Source organism: Haplochromis burtoni, unplaced genomic scaffold (assembly GCF_018398535.1).
Source record: "Haplochromis burtoni strain Fernald_Lab_line unplaced genomic scaffold, NCSU_Asbu1 Contig_363, whole genome shotgun sequence".
Classification (NCBI taxonomy): domain Eukaryota; kingdom Metazoa; phylum Chordata; class Actinopteri; order Cichliformes; family Cichlidae; genus Haplochromis; species Haplochromis burtoni.
The window spans coordinates 123,761-136,294 of record NW_024582724.1 but is presented as its reverse complement, the minus strand read 5'-3'; the positions used below and the strand labels follow the sequence as shown (position 1 = coordinate 136,294).

General features: G+C 42.3%; 1 long non-coding RNA gene across 1 annotated transcript; it reads left to right on the top strand.

Moving 5' to 3' along the window:
- The first annotated feature begins 6,143 nt into the window (after nt 1-6,143).
- LOC102299552 lies at nt 6,144-12,479 on the top strand. Its single transcript, XR_317104.3, has 3 exons — nt 6,144-6,235; nt 6,744-6,896; nt 7,434-12,479. It is a non-coding gene; the product is annotated as an uncharacterized LOC102299552 (long non-coding RNA).
- The last annotated feature ends 55 nt before the right edge of the window (nt 12,480-12,534 follow it).

The window sequence follows — 12,534 nt, the reverse complement described above, 5'->3', positions numbered from 1 at the left end:
ATTACAGGTACTGCACTGCAGTGGTTTGTATCATATCTATCTAATAGACTCCAGTTTGTGCATGTAAATGGAGAGTCCTCTTCACACACTGAGGTTAATTATGGAGTTCCACAGGGTTCAGTGCTAGGACCAATTCTGTTTACATTATACATGCTTCCCTTAGGCAGCATCATTAGAAGACATAGCATACATTTACACTGCTATGCAGATGACACCCAGCTCTATCTGTCCATGAAGCCAGATAACACACACCAATGAGTTAAACTGCAGGAATGTCTTAAAGACATAAAGACCTGGATGGCCGCTAACTTTCTGCTTCTTAATTCAGATCAAACTGAGGTTATTGTACTCGGCCCTGAAAAGCTTAGAAATATGGTATCTAACCAGATTCTTACTCTGGATGGCATTACCTTGGCCTCCAGTAACGCTGTGAGGAACCTTGGAGTCATTTTTGACCAGGACATGTCCTTCAACGCACATATTAAACAAATATGTAAGACTGCTTTCTTCCATTTGTGCAACATCTCTAAAGTTAGAAATATCCTGTCTCAGAGTGATGCTGAAAAACTAGTTCATGCATTTATTACTTCCAGGCTGGACGACTGTAATTCATTATTATCAGGAAGTCCTAAAAACTCCCTGAAAAGCCTTCAGCTGATCCAAAATGCTGCAGCAAGAGTCCTGACAGGGACTAGAAAGAGAGAGCAGATTTCTCCTTTTGGCTTCCCTTCATTGGCTTCCTGTTAAATCCAGAATTCAAAATCCTGCTCCTCACATACAAGGTCTTAAATAATCAGGCCCCATCTTATCTTAATGACCTTGTAGTACCATATCACCCTATTAGAGCACTTCGCTCTCGCTCTGCAGGCCTACTTGTTGTTCCTAGAGTATTTAAAAGTAGAATGGGAGGCAGAGCCTTCAGTTTTCAGGCCCCTCTTCTGTGGAACCAGCTTCCAGTTTGGATTCAGGAGACAGACACTATCTCTACTTTTAAGATTAGGCTTAAAACTTTCCTTTTTGCTAAAGCATATAGTTAGGGCTGGACCAGGTGACCCTGAATCCTCCCTTAGTTATGCTGCAATAGACGTAGGCTGCCGGGGGATTCCCATGATGCATTGAGTTTTTCCTTTCCAGTCACCTTTCTCACTCACTATGTGTTAACAGACCTCTCTGCATTGAATCATATCTGTTATTAACCTCTGTCTCTCTTCCACAGCATGTCTTTATCCTGTCTTCCTTCTCTCACCCCAACCATCAGCAGCAGATGGCCCGCCCCTCCCTGAGCCTGGTTCTGCTCGGAGGTTTCTTCCTGTTAAAAGGGAGTTTTTCCTTCCCACTGTCGCCAAAGTGCTTGCTCATAGGGGGTCATATGATTGTTGGGTTTTTCTCTGTATCTATGAAGCGCCTTGAGGCGACTTTTGTTGTGATTTGGCGCTATATAAATAAAATTGAATTGAATTGAAATTCAGTGTTCCTCTAAGCTGCGCACATGCGCAATTGCGCACTGCTGGCACGGTCTCTGCGCACAGAAAATCTGCGTTGCGCACAAAAAAAATCTAACCTGAATTGAAATTAAATTAATACTTTAACAATTCCTGTTTTGCAGTGTTAGTCAAGTGACTGGCTGCTCCCATATGGGATCAGAACGATGCCACCTTATCCCATAGTCCAGCCAATAATGCGATTTACATTCGTATATACGCAGCTAATCAACGTGGTTGACGGTCTAGGACAGCATTCTTATGTGCCGACACCTGTCTTTTAGCTAGCAAAGCGGCTGATGTGGAGTGAGCCACATTAATGACAACGTGTACAACCATTGGAGATGTGAGCAGGGCAGATGGAACAACTGACGGAGAAAGTGTGGACTTTATAGCAGTTTTTAAATTGTGTTGATCGGCCACGTAAAACCAGAGTTATGATAAAAAAAATGCAATGATTTGGTTTTCTTCCTGAATACTGTCGTTGTTTATATTTACTGCAGGAAGAAACGGTAAAAACTGCGTTTTATAAGAAAAAAGGCTCGAAAGCCTGTGAGCAAAAACAAACTCCACCCCCCTCTCCCTTTCCTATTCGTCCAAAAAAGTACCATGTCGACCAATCAAAAAATGATATGGCAACGTGGCATCTAGTTGTTAAGAAACGGGGGAAGTTTTAGGAGTGACGCGGTGTTTGAGATGTGAGAGATTTGAGACGTTTAGCGCAAATCTTGTGTAGTAGTGTGTAGTAGTGTGTAGTAGTGTGTAGTAGTGTGTAGTGCAGTGTGTAGTCAGTGTGTAGTAGTGTGTAGTAGTGTGTAGTCAGTGTGTAGTGAGTGTGTAGTCAGTGTGTATGTGTAGAGTGTGTAGTCAGTGTGTAGTGAGTGTGTAGTATGTGTGTCAGTGTGTAGTAGTGTGTAGTAGTGTGTAGTAGTGTGTAGTCAGTGTGTAGTAGTGTGTAGGTGTAGGTGTGTAGTCAGTGTGTAGTGAGTGTGTAGTGAGTGTGTAGTGAGTGTGTAGTTAGTGTGTAGTGAGTGTGTAGTAGTGTGTAGTTATGTGTAGTTAGTGTAGAGTGTGTAGTAGTGTGTAGTGAGTGTGTAGTTAGTGTGTAGTAAGTGTGTAGTTAGTGTGTAGTCAGTGTGTAGTTAGTGTGTAGTCAGTGTGTAGTAGTGTGTAGTTAGTGTGTAGTGAGTGTGTAGTGAGTGTGTAGTCTAGTGTGTAGTGTCAGTGTGCAGTCTAGTGTGTAGTAGTGTGTAGTTAGTGTGTAGTTAGTGTGTAGTTAGTGTGTAGTGAGTGTGTAGTTAGTGTGTAGTCTAGTGTGTAGTGAGTGTGTAGTCTAGTGTGTAGTTTAGTGTGTAGTTAGTGTGTGTATGTAGTAGTGTGTAGTCAGTGTGTAGTGAGTGTGTAGTAGTGTGTAGTCAGTGTGTATGTGTAAGTGTGTAGTCAGTGTGTAGTAGTGTGTAGTTAGGTAGTGAGTGTGTAGTTAGTGTGTAGTGAGTGTGTAGTGTGGAGTAGTGTGTAGTTAGTGTGTAGTCAGTGTGTAGTGAGTGTGTAGTGAGTGTGTAGTTAGTGTGTAGTGAGTGTGTAGTTAGTGTGTAGTGAGTGTGTAGTCTAGTGTGTAGTTAGTGTGTAGTTAGTGTGTAGTTAGTGTGTATGGTGTGTAGTAGTGTGTAGTTAGTGTGTAGTGGTGTGTAGTCAGTGTGTAGTTAGTGTGTAGTGAGTGTGTAGTGAGTGTGTAGTTAGTGTGTAGTAGTGTGTAGTAGTGTGTAGTGAGTGTGTAGTGAGTGTGTAGTTAGTGTGTAGTGAGTGTGTAGTTAGTGTGTAGTCGTTAGTTAGTGTGTAGTGAGTGTGTAGTTAGTGTGTAGTGTAGTGTGTAGTATGTGTAGTAGTGTGTAGTGAGTGTGTAGTCTAGTGTGTAGTATGTGTGTAGTAGAGTGTGTAGTGAGTGTGTAGTTAGTGTGTATGGTAGTATGTGTGTATGTGTATAGTGTGTAGTAGTGTGTAGTTAGTGTGTGTGAGTGTGAGTGTGTAGTCTGTGATGGGTGTGTGAGTTAGTGTTATTAGAGTGTGTAGTGAGGTGTAGTAGTGTGTGAGTGTGTAGTTAGTGTGTAGTAGTGTGTAGTTAGTGTGTAGTCAGTGTGTAGTGAGTGTGTAGTCAGTGTGTAGTTAGTGTGTAGTTAGTGTGTAGTGAGTGTGTAGTAGTGTGTAGTGAGTGTGTAGTTAGTGTGTAGTGAGTGTGTAGTTAGTGTGTAGTGAGTGTGTAGTTAGTGTGTAGTTGAGTGTGTAGTTAGTGTGTAGTGAGTGTGTAGTGAGTGTGTAGTGAGTGTGTAGTAGTGTGTAGTCAGTGTGTAGTGAGTGTGTAGTAGTGTGTAGTTAGTGTGTAGTGAGTGTGTAGTCAGGAAGTGTGTAGTGAGTGTGTAGTTAGGTGTGTTATGTATAGTGTGTAGTTAGTGTGTAGTTAGTGTGTAGTGAGTGTGTAGTAGTGTGTAGTGAGTGTGTAGTAGTGTGTAGTTAGTGTGTAGTGAGTGTGTAGTTAGTGTGTAGTAGTGTGTAGTGAGTGTGTAGTTAGTGTGTTAGTTAGTGTGTAGTTAGTGTGTAGTGAGGTGTAGTAGGTTGAGTGTGTAGTTAGTGTGTAGTGATGTGTAGTAGTGTGAGTGTGTAGTGAGTGTGTAGTGAGTGTGTAGTGAGTGTGTAGTCTAGTGTGTGAGGTAGTAGTGTGTAGTTAGTGTGTAGTGAGTGTGTAGTTAGGTGTGTATGTAGTATGTGTGTTATTGTAGTGAGTGTGTAGTAGGTGAGTGTGTATGGTCAGTTTTAGTGTGTAGTTATGTGTGTCAGTAGCAGTGTGTATGGTTATGTGTAGTTAGTGTTCAGTGTGTAGGTGTAGGTGTAGTATGTATGAGTGTGTAGTTAGTGTGTAGTGAGTGTAGTATTGTAGTGAGTGTGTAGTTAGTGTGTAGTGAGTGTGTAGTTAGTGTGTAGTCAGTTGGTAGTTTGTGTTGGAGGTGGTGAGTGTGTAGTGAGGTGTGTTAGTGTGTAGGTGTGTAGTGAGTGTGTAGTGAGTGTGTAGTTAGTGTGTAGTGAGTGTGTAGTGAGTGTGTAGTGTGTATATGTGTGTGAGGGTAGTAGTGTATAGTGTGTAGTTAGTGTGTAGTTAGTGTGTAGTTAGTGTGTAGTGAGTGTGTAGGTTGAGTGTGTGAGTGTGTAGTGTGTAGTTAGTGTGTAGTTAGTGTGTGTTAGTGTAGTAGTGTGTAGTTATGTGTGTATGTGATAGGTGTAGTTATGTATGAGGTGTGTTAGGTGTGTAGTGTGTATGGTGTGTAGTTAGTGTGTAGTTAGTGTGTAGTTATGTGTGTATGTGTATAGGTGTAGTTATGTGTAGTCTTGATGTATTAGTTGTATGTGAATTGTTGTGTGTGTCAGAACAATGAGGCGCTGCTGAGTGTTACAGGTGTTACAGCAGTGACACATCTGCTGCTGTCAGGCCTGCAGGTATCAGGCTGTTGTTCTCCTTCATCTCATAGTGGACAGGAATGATTTTTTCCTCAATTAATGACTGACTCGCAGAACTCTTAGAGCTATAAAGATCACGATAAAAATCTTCAAAACACTTGTTTATTTCTTGGGGGTTTCTAGTGGTCCGCCCATGTTTGTTACTGATCGATAGTATCGTTTGTGATGCTTGTGTTTTTCTAAGTAATCTTGCAAGTAACATATGAGGCTTATCACCCAATTCAAAAAAAGTTTGCTTACACTTAGTGATTTGAAGGCAAACTTGTTTGCTAAGCAGAGAATTATACTCACACTTCAATTTAGTAATTTTGCCCAGTAATTCTAAAATTGCTCATTTTAATGAAATGCTAAGAAAAACATTAGAAATATGCTGTCTTTGAATTATCTTTAAGCTACGACTGAATTCTTCTGAAGACAAGTTAGACACAACATATAAAAGCCCTTAAACAGGAAAACTGCTAGAAGACAAATTACTTCATTCATGCAATCTAACATTCGATCCTTTGGTAGTTAGTGCTGACCTATATGTGTAACCTTCCCGTCCATGTGTATGCTTCATTTTGTTTCCACTGGATTCCTGAACTTATTCCTCGGTGATGACATGAATTGAAACGGTGACGTGTGCAGTAAAGTGTGAGTCCATTTAAAGCTCAATAAATAATTTGGTCACATAGACACGCTTGCTCTGTCTCTGACACACTCGCACAAAAACACTTATAGCTACTGTGCCAGCTCTTCTACTGAGTAAAGAGTCGCATTGCCTTTTAGATTTTTGTTTCTTTTTTGTTTTGTATATATCCCTTAGGTTGCTTCAGCAGTTGGTTGTAATAATTTAAAGCCAGCTTGTTATTATTGTGCCTCTGTTTAAAGAGAGGGAGCGACACACTGAGAGCAGGTCTGCAGAGATCTGAGCAAGAGCAAACGCCAACGACTGAGTGACAGGGGCTGTGTGTGTGTGTGTGTGTGTGTGTGTGTGTGTGTGTGTGTGTGTGTGTGTGTGTGTGTGTGTGTGTGTGTGTGTGTGTGAATCATAGCAAACACTGAAAGGCATTTCTTGGACGCAGTAATGAGTTTTGTTTGCTCAAAAATAATTTTCCCCTCGAAATGCAACATTTGTGCTTGCAACAACTATTTTACACGCACAAACAGAAACGACGGTATAGAAACAGCAGATGGCGCCACAGGCGCGGGGGGAGGGTTTCCATCCGGGTCAACTGTCGTGGCCGTTTAGCACAGCGTCGCTGCTGGTGAGTTAACGTCACCCCTCCCCATTTTTTAAAAAATAAATAAAGTAAATGTATTTTAGAAGTGCCGTGTCCAGACAGCAGGGATCCAGTTCTCGGGTTGAGCTCGCCTCTCAACAGCTGCTGTACGTGACGTCCTGATGTTATGCCCGTTTGTGGTCATCGGCAGGCCTCTGCATCACGTTTCTTTACGTGATCTCCATCTTTCCCAGTGTGACCGTGGGCAGCGTGGCCTGGTCCCCTCCACCTCAGCAGTCATGTGCCGCTGCTGGATGACGTATAAGCGTTAATACTGTCAATGCAAAGCATTAAGTTTGAACCTCAGTCTCTCTGGTTCTGTTCACTCTGTGAGAAAGCTGCCTGTCAGTAGTGTCCGCCCTCGGCTGCCGTGAGCATGCCAGCTACATTTGTTAGGTTTGAACGGCTGCTCTGGGGCTCGGCTCAGTTTCCCTGTCAGAGTTAACCAGAGCCTGTTAACCCTGCTTTGTCTCTAAACTCGCGCTTCTTTCAGGTGAGCAGGTGACTGATCTTCAGTTCCAGCATTAGGTTTGATCATCCATGCAGGAAATCAGTTTCCAACATGAGACTGTGCTGTCAGATGTTCACATGCTCCGTCCCGGTGGACGCCACCTTATGACACACCTCAACAACGTTGGCCAACCTGGTGTGTATAATGATGTCACTGTCACAGCGTCATAATACTGAAGCTGTAGGTTGTTGTGACTAAGAACACGTTTCCTCTTAAACTGTTTCCCAGAAGTTTCAGCTCATTCTGATTTTTTATAATTAGTGAAAAACAATCACAAACAGAAAACATGACAACTATTATGAAAGTGTTTGGAGTGGTTTTAGTCAAACTGCCCGTCCTCAGTGCAGTTCACTGTTCATTGTGCTTTATTTTTGCTGCTGTGTACAGAATCTGTTGTCCACAACGTGACAATGACCAAATCAGTGTTTTTAATATAATTATAGTATGTACATGTTTTAAATGACAAAAAGGTAAAGCATTACTCAGTTGTTTGTGACAGTTTTGTACTTGGTAACTGATCGAAGCTGCTAAGATGAAGACCTGAGCGAAATAAAATGTCAAAATTGTCATTTGAAAATTAAAATTCAAAACATGTCAAAATGCAAATCATCTGATTGTTAAACTTGTACTGAATACGTGTTTTTTCAGTATGTATACTTGTGTACTTTTCAGTCTTCGTGTCTAGGTTCGTGATCCTGGCAGAAAGATGTGACGAGCCAGGGAGTGCCGTAGAACATGAAAGTGAAACCAGCCAAACAGTCAAACAAGCCACTGAAGAGCCTGATGGAGAGGACAGAAAAGTAGAGTCGCTCTTGGATTTCGATGGAGATCTTGACATAATACATCGGTATGCAAAAACATTTTCTCAGTCAGCTATTATAAGCTGCTGGTTTGCTTGGGAAGGGTGTCATACAGGTTAAGACCATCCATATACTATTTCAACATCTTCAGATCGTTTGTTTTATTAATGTGTTCATTATCATTGTGTAGAGTGCAGCAAATGTTACAAACCTAGTAGAGCAACTTCATCTTTACCTTAGAAATCGGTGTGCAGCGACGGATTCATAAGTTGTGGAAGAAGAACACAAAACATTAAATTAATTAAATAAACATTAAATAATCAAACATTAAACTCAAACTCCCACCCATCTGCATATTACTGCTCAACTTCCTGCGTGGACTCGGTGGTGCTCCGGGGCGTTGACACTGTGGGCCCTGAATTCACTTTGTTGGGTTATGTGGAATGGGGGTGACTGCTGAGCCGGTTGTTTGCTGGCTTTCTCCTTCCAGGGATAGTCTTCTACCTGCCGGCCCTCCCTCTCCCCACTGTCTCATACAACACATCACTCAACATGTAAAGTGTGAGTGAGGGGGGGTCGTGGGTTGCGTAGGTTGTAGCGTGTAGGGCCATTCACGTGGCTGTGCTGGCTGCGCTGCGCGCTAACCCGCCCCTCCTTTTTAATTGCTCCGTAGTCATTACAGTGCAGCACACAGACTGAACAAGTCACCTGGATGAGTGAGGAAACTTTTCTCCCACTGAAAACTTTGTCTGTCTTTTGTTTTAATCCATTCATCATCATCATCATCATCATCATCATCATCATCATCAAACCAGAATGTCTGTATTACATAACAAAGAGAGAGTATATGGTCTGCAGTTCCAATTGAAACGCACAGAATGAGCTGTGTTTTTCTTTTTTGCTTCAGAAGGACATTTTAGATATATTGTTCAAACCGTGTCAGCTCAATTTTTATAAATTTGGTGTAAGATGAAATTCCTGTTTTGCCTTTCAGGAAATAGTTTGTTGGTGAAACAGTTTCTTTAAGAAAAATGATTCTTAGATTTCTTGACATCCTTTGGATTGACACTGTAGGCCTAGATGTTGATTTGCTGCTATATTTTTGTTAGAAATGCAAATTATTTGTGTAGTGCGTCAGTGAAATATGATTTTGAAGGATTTAAAGTGTGTTTAGGAGAGTTGTTCATAATCTAATAATCACTAGCATCTATTAAAGCAGACCATACATTCTCTCAAACCACACTTTGCAGGGCCGACTCTTGAACATGATGTCCTTATTATTCCAGTTTATCTTCTGTGTGATGACAACTTGGAACACACAGTAGATTCCATCATACCAGTGTTTGTTTGTGGAAGTCTGCTGTGTTTGGTAGAACTTGGTGCTTCTAATAAAGACATTTCTGGGATCTCATTTCCCCCCAGTCTATTAAAGTAGTAGGCTTTGTTAAGAAAGAAGGGTCCAATCACACCATGTACTTCTAATGGTGTAGATTTTTACATACAACACACAAAAGTACACACTGAGAGTACGTGTAGTGAATCCAGGTGTTTCAGTTGCTTCCATGGTGACAGGTGTATTAAATCAAGCACCGGGGCACGCAGGCTGCTTCTACAAACATTCGTGAAAGAATAGATCACTCACAGGAGCTCAGTGAATTCCAGTGTGCTACCATAATAGGACGCTACCTGTGCAACAAGTCCAGTCAGGAAATTTCCTCGCTACTAAATGTTCTACAGTTAGCTGTTAGTGGTATTACAACAAAGTGGAAGCGATCTGGAACAACTGCATCTCAACCACGAAGTGGTAGGCTTCGTACTCAGAGAGCAGGGCAGTGGGTGCTTGGCCATATTTTGCTCTTGGTTTGCCAACTCACCAGAATTTACCGCTTCAGACATCCAAACTTCATGTGGCGTTTAGATTAGCTCCAGAAAAATGTGTGGAGTGGGTTTCCATGGCTGAGCAGCTGCATCTAAGCATTACATCATAAAGTCCATAAAGATATGGATGAGTGAGTTTGGTGTGGAAGAACTTGACTGGTCTGCACTGACCTGAACCTGATACAACACCTTTGGGATGAATTAGAGTGGAGACTGTGAGGCAGGCCTGCTTTGTAAGGAAGCTTACCAGAATAAAACCTTACCAGAGGAGTCGAGGCTGTTAAAGCTGCAAAGGTTGGTTTGACAACATATTAAACCCTGTGGATTAAGGATGGGATTGGGTTGCTTGTGAAGGATCAGTGACACAGAATGTGGCAGCCACAAGGTTAAGTCTGGATGGCCTACAAGCTCATGTTAAGTGAGAATTTCTTCCCAGCTGCTGCTACTGTTTGCAGGAAGGCCTGTTGGCTCCTGTTGGCCCTTTTTGTCCACTGTTGTCTGTCATGTTCAGTCGGTTCCCTCCCACGTGTCACCGCTGACACTGGAGCCTCTCCCAGCATACTTGGGTATCTACTGGCAGCAATATGACGTCATATGCAAAACATTTCTTTGTCACTTTGGAATGAATCGGATCGCTGCAATGGTTTTCAGAGAGAAGGTCTTACATCTGATGCGATCTTGGAGAAACAAAGCGAACCAAAACTAAATTGCAGGATCCACTTTATCCTGAAAAATAAAAAAATGTTGCTTTCTGGTCAACTTCTGGTCAACTTTCTTGGGAACTTCAGGTGGCATGTGTAGCTGCATTCACTGCTTCTTGCTTTAAAGGCTTACTGATGCTCACATGGTCTGAAATCAGACGTAGGAGTCACCTCGACCTTTCATTTCCCCCACATCAGATTTACTGGCTGCCCACAATTACTCCAGGATATCCCAGTTCTGGAGAGTCTGGTGTCAACTGGCATGGAAGTGCTTTTTAGCAGCTGCAGTTTTTACAACACTAATATTTGCTGTCAGACGGGTCCTAAACACCTCATTGCAATGTTTTACCCCTGGAATGTCAGTTTCTTCCCAGTGTTTGTATCGTTGCACTAATTTTAGTCATGGCCCCGATTGCTTTGTTCAGTTTTGGAAAGAGAAACATGTATTCTATGAAAACAGTTTTGTCCAGTCAGAATTAGGACGGATGGAAACTTGAGGCGACTGTTGTGATTTGGTGCTATGTAAACACAATGAGTTGAGTAGAATTACCCTGGCTGCACAGTTTCCTGCATCTCTGTACCATTTTTATCAAACCCCACTCATCAGCTCCCTCGGACCCTTGTGCTGTAAGATGTAGTGAGTTTGTTTCTATGTGATCAGATGTGTCTGTGTGTCGCTGTGCAAGCTTCACCAGTTCATCACAAACAGGAAACTCAGCAGTCTGTTGGAATCTCCACTCACACGCATACAGCACCGGATCAGGTTTAACCATCTGCAACATTTCGTTCACTCGTGTTAAATCAAGCAATCTCTCCCTGACATGATGGCAGTCAACTAGGTTACATGTCTAATCTTAACCCAACAAGCTGAGAGGACAGATGACAACAGAATGTTTCAAAGATCCATATAAAAGACTTCATGTAGTATTGTTCAATCATTAGAAAGCATCTTACAATTTTATTACCCACTAAGTGTATTGACGGTAGCACCAGAGGCTACTAAATAGTCAACCTATTGTCCTGCAACCTGGAGAGTTACCTCTCTGTCAGCAGTTGCTGAACTCAGCATTTAAGCTTTTCATTTTTAACAGTGATGAGAGACATGGCCATGTTCATGACCATAAGCTAGTCTTCACTGCATGTGTGTGTGTGCCTGTTAGTAGGCAGGTTAGTGCATTGTGTGTGTGTGTCATCATCTTCTTTTTGTTGCTATGCCGAGGACCATTCTCTCTCTCAGCCTCCAAGTCAGTTGGCCTCAGTCTCCTGCTTTTCAGGACAGTCCTGAGCCTTCATTGCCTTCATTGGTCCTCCAGGTTCTCTTCTGCTGCTGTCGCCACTCCCACATCCTGCATTGCTTCATGGTTGTGACATGTACATTGTCAGTTTTTCTTCAGCTTTCTCTTCCACAACCATTTTAACTCCACGTGTTGCACATCTCAAACTCAATCTTTTAAAGTCCATTCACACACAGTGATTTTGAAGCCTCTGATTTAGAGGACAGCTCTCTATCCATAGTAGAGTTTGTATATGCTGCTGCTCCTTTAAGGTCGAGGGCAATGCCGCTATCTGGCCACCTGCTGTTGACTCTTGATGTCAATGAAGTTGCTCTGGAAGTGTATTGTGCCAGCTGGGGGAGTTTGGTTGTCGCTGAAGCTTGTTTTCCTGGGTCATCTGGCATCGAAACCAAACCAACTGTCTGAGAAACATTGAAAGAAGGTTAAAACCTTTTCAATATCAAAGGTTGTGTGAGTACAGTCTTGTCTATGGGAGTGAAATGGGGCTGGGTGTGAGATTCCCACCATCATGTAGGCACCAGCTTGATAACAAAGCATGTTGTACCCTTGAGCAAAGCTTGCAGTCAGTTGTTTTCTCATCTTCATACACTGTGTTTGTAGAAGAAAGTTACAAATACATATCAACACTACACAGGTTAGATGAGGTGAGAGACAAACACCACACATCTTCAGCTCTGTCTTGTGTCAGTGATGTGTCGTCATCTGGTTTGTTGTAGTCAGTAGACTTACATTAGTTTATGTCAGCTCACTAGTAGAACCAATAACTCGGGAGCCTAAGGACACTCAAACTAATAATACGTTTAATGAGTTTTATGTTAAGAAATCAAGGATATACTGTCTACTTTCACTGTTTGTGTCTTTAGCGGTCATTGGCTCAGTGCTGTTTGGCTAGCTGCACCGAAACTGGAAAATCCAGCTGTTACCTGCAATGTTTGGGGTTGCACCTGATGAATGAGCACAGTGTGGAGGAGAGCCTGTCTGTGTCACCAGACTGACAGCTTGGAGTCCAGCACTCTCATTTTAGTGTCCTTATTATCCCATGAGTTATTGGTAGGGCTGGGTTTTAATAATCGATTCATCGATTAAAATCGATTCTGGC